The sequence below is a fragment of the Equus asinus genome, chromosome 9 (genome assembly GCF_041296235.1).
Source record: "Equus asinus isolate D_3611 breed Donkey chromosome 9, EquAss-T2T_v2, whole genome shotgun sequence".
NCBI lineage: Eukaryota > Metazoa > Chordata > Mammalia > Perissodactyla > Equidae > Equus > Equus asinus.
Genome location: NC_091798.1, coordinates 79,345,779 through 79,350,434, shown reverse-complemented (window position 1 = coordinate 79,350,434; position 4,656 = coordinate 79,345,779). Strand labels below are relative to the sequence as shown.

The 4,656-nt window shown below is 36.0% G+C and overlaps 1 pseudogene; it reads right to left on the bottom strand.

The window, feature by feature from the left end:
• Window positions 1-3,119: 3,119 nt before the first annotated feature.
• Window positions 3,120-3,273, bottom strand: LOC123289976 (U1 spliceosomal RNA; annotated as a pseudogene).
• Between the last annotated feature and the right edge of the window lie 1,383 nt (window positions 3,274-4,656).

Sequence of the window (4,656 nt, the reverse complement as noted above, 5' to 3'; positions counted from 1 at the left end):
ACTATGGCACTGTGACATTGGTAAAAGGACAGCACTTGGATGAAAGGAACAGAAAAATTATGAACTTCAGCTTAAACCTCACAGCTTATACGAAAATTCACTCAAAATGGATCATGGAGCTAAATGTAAAAAGTAAAGCTATAGAAGTTTTAGAAGAAAATCTATGCAGCTTGGTGGTAGAAGAGGAAGTCTTAACTATGACACTGAAAGCATGATCCATAAAAGAAAATGAAAAGATAAATTAGACTTTATCAACATTTAGAACTTTTGCTCTATGAAAGATACTTTAAGAAAATGAAGACAAGATACAGACTGGGTAAAAACATTTGCAAATTACAAATCCAACAAATGAAATGTATTCAGAATATATGAAGAACTCTCAAAATTCAACAATAAAAAACAAACAATATATTTAAAAACTGATCAGAGAACTTGAACAAACACCCACAAAAAGAGATACAATGACGGCAAAAGGCACATGAAAATATGTTCAACCTCATTAGCCTTTAGGGAAAATGCAAATTTAAATCATGATAAGATACATTACACATCTATTAGAATGACATTAAAAAAAATACTGACCCTGTGAAGAGTTGGCAAGCATGCAGACAAGGTGGAGATCATACATTGCTGGTGGACACGCAAAATGGTATAGCTACTCTGAAAACGTTTTGGCAGTTTCTTATAGAGTTAGACATACACTTACTATATGACCCAGCAATCCCACTCCTGCATATTTAGCCCAGAGAACTGAAAACTATGTTTACACAAACATCTGTACAAAAATGTTTATAGCAGCTCTACGCATATTTGCAAAAACAAAACAAAACAAAAAACAACTGGAGGGGCTGGCCCCGTGACCAAGCAGTTAAGTTTGCGTGCTCCACTTTGGCGGCTCAGGGTTTCCCCCGTTCTGATCCTGGGCGCAGACCCAGCACGGCTCATCAAGCCATGCTGAGGTGGAGTCCCACATAGCGGAGCCAGAAGGACCTACAACTAGAATAGACAACTCTGTACTGTGGGGCTTTGGGAAGAGGAAGGAAGAAAAAAAAAGATCAGCAACAGCTGTTAGCTCAGATGCCAATCTTAAAAAAAAAAACAACAACTGGAAAGAACCCAAACGTCCTTCAGTTGGTAAGTGGATAAACAAACTGTGCATATCCACACCATGGAGTACTACCCAGTAACAAAAAAGAACAAACTGCTGAAGTATGCAACAATTTGCATGAATCTCAAAGGCATTAGGCTGAGTGAAAAAGCCAGTTTTAGAAGTTTATATGCTATGTGATTCCATTTGTATGCCATTTGAAAAGAAAAAAAAAACTATGATTTTAGAGCACAAATCAGTGGTTGCCAGATGTAAGATCAGGGAGGAAGTGACTCCTAACTTGTGCTAAAAGAATAGCACAGTGAGTTCTGTGTTGTGATAGAACTGTTCCTTATCTTGATTGTGGTAGTGGGCACACAAATCTATACATATGTTAAAATGAATTGAACTGTACGTCAAGAGAAAAACATTTATTGCACGAAAATTCTAAGTATTAAGATAAAAAAATAAAATCAATATGGACTCAAGGATAATTATCTTATTCTTTGTTAAAATCAGATGCTATTGTTATTTATTTATTTTTGCTTAAATTATTTCGACTGTGACCATTGGGAACTCTTTCAAAGCTCCTGTATAAATATGGTTTTCATTGGCAATGTTTGATGAAGATTTCATCAGTGAGATTCTAACCTTAACTGAAAGGTCCAGAGAAGGCAATTAATTTGATAATTGTTCATTGGAAAATGATTAAATCCTTCCAATTATTCAATTCTGTTAGAGATAGCACCTGGTTAGTCTAGAAGCTAATAGATTACTTCCTGTGATAGAAGTTCTTGCCAATTTGTGAGCTCCTGCTTTGTAACAATTAGTTCATATTTTTCATTTCAAGATGATATATATATATTGATTTGTACAATTTTCTACTTTAGCCTCACAGGACTGTCTTTTAACTGATTTTTCCCCAGCTGGTGCACTGAATAGGTGGATGTTTACTTAAGATCCAAAAAATATATTACTGACAATTACTTAACGTTATTTTATTAATTATCAAAAGCAGAAAATATCTTTGCGTTTTCTACCAGGAATCGATACCAATATTTTAAAGTATAATTAAGACTACATACTTCATTTGGTTAGCATTAATTTTGGTAATTAAATCATTATTTCCCCTACTTAGTAAGTGGAATTCTAAATGATGTACCCACTCAACAATTATGCTACAAAGTAATATTTATGAGAAAAACATTTAGCATAATTGGACAGAAAATTATTTGATAAAATATTTAAAAAAGAATAATAAAACTTTTACGTGCTCTTGGGACCATATCCTCTTTGAAATAGTGTAAACAATTGTAGATACAATCAAAATGTATTTCAGAATTGCAAATAGATTTTCATTGCTCTTTTTTAAAAATGTAAGTCAATCCTTGTTTAATACCTATCATTTTTTCTAATGAGGAAAAAGGGAAAGATGTTTATGGGTGTGTGTGAAGGAAAGTGGAAAGTGCGTGTCTGCGTGTGTGTGTGTGAGAGAAAATATAGTGGCCCCTTTTTTGGTGGACTCGAATGGCCTAGATGTCATATTTTTATCGGACATTTAAAAGGATGGTTACTTGTGGGAGAAGAACACAGTATGGTTGCTGCAGCCTATGGACAAAGCAAACAGAGAAAGAGTTTAATTGATGTTGATAATAAAAAAGATTGACCCTAAGACAGGCAGAAAATTACAGGAGCAGAGGCTCCATCTTCTCGGCAATCATAAATGTGTTTTAACATCCTGATGCTTTGATTATCCATTAGGAACAATGGTAGTAACCGCTGTAACAAGTCAAAATAATGTCAGCATTATCTGAGTCACCTTCCTCTCCTCCCTAATATTACCATGTTGATGCAAAGAAGGATCATTTCCTGCTGTGTGGAAGTTGTTTATTTCTCCTAATGATATGGTATGAATGTGAACCTACAATACCAAATTATTGATTTCTTTTCAACCCAATCTTCCCAACTTTGAAATTAAACCCCAAGAAATGTTTCTCTGTACTTGCCTCAAGGAAGCGTTTTTTTACTTTTCCAGGGGAAAGTGAGAACACAGTCCCCCACTATCACCAATTATGGAGTTAAGTTTCCCACAGTTGGGTAAATCGCAGAGGTCAGTGTTTCCAACTTGGATGGATGAAACTTGCCCTGGGAAAACCATCATGGTATCTCCCCTGACAGGTAAGTATTCAGGGCAGTGCTTTTAACCTGGCCTAGCTCTTATTAAAGATTTCAAAGTCTTGGAGCAATTTTGTTTGGGGCTGTGATAAGTGAGAGAAGACTGGAAGTAGCTTAGGGATCAAGACATAGATGTTGTTTCCCAGAAATCTCCGGACTGTTCCAGAATGAAGACCTTCCGGAGCAACTGCAGCCTGGACTGGACAAGGGCAATCCCTCTGGTACGGATTTATGCCCCTGGAGTTTCACTCCAAGTGTTCCATTTTCTTTAGGGGAAATGACTCAGTTTATAACTTTTCAGTTGTGTATCACAGTTCCATGTGGATTTGCCGATAATGGAGGTTCCTGGAGGTTTCTCAAAGTCGCAGTGTTAAGAGCCACCATCCAGCCTGACATTGACACTATTATTAGATGTCAGACACACAAGAACAGAAACTTTGCTTAGTCAGGTTATAGAAAATATCCATTATGTATTTTCCAAACTGGAATCAGCCAACAAAATTAATTTATTCTCTTTCAAACATCATCAACAAGCATGTAGTGAGGGACTACTGCCCACATATTTGGAGGAATACACAATAGATACAAACTCCACAGGAGGCACTCTAGGCAAATACATAAACGAATTTTAGGAATTAACTGGGCAAGCACTTCCTGGTCTTTTTGATTCCCAGAGGTTGGAGCACAGTAATTGATTTCCCAGACTCACTGAGTCAACATGAGACACAAGGATGAATAAAGCATAGTCCTTGACCTCAAGTAGACTGACAAACGTTGTAACAGGAGAAGAATTCTGTGATGAATATAACATTAAAAGTATCAGAAACGAGTGAAAATGAACTAATTTTGTTGAGATTTAACACACACATTCTTTCGTAAATGACTCAAACCATCCCTGTGAGGGAAGTGACAGTATCCCAGTGAGCAAAAAAGAAAATAAAACTTTGAAGTAAATCATTCAGTCTCACTCTGCTAATAAGTAGCAGATTTAGGATTTGAATTTCTGGGGTTTTGTTTTTTCAGCTCTGAAGCCTGTGTGCTTCCATTATATCTACCAGAAACAAAGATACAGTTGAGAGTGGGCAGGAGGACAAATTCCTCCTGCAAGGTTGTAGGTAGAATCAAGAAAGATTTTGAGTTAAAAAAATGTTTCAAAGTTTGAGTAGGAGTTTAAGATACTGGGAAGATGAGGCACATTTTACTTGCAAGTGTTAGAGGCATGCTCACATGTTTTAGAGCAATCCAGAATATTTTTCTTCCTGTTTTGAAATATTTAGAGAATGTATCCATAACTGAATTTTCACATAAATACGAACCCAGTGTTTTACTATATGAAGAATGAGCTGCCACCAGTAATTTCATAAGTATGAAAATAAGTACGATAAAATAAAATC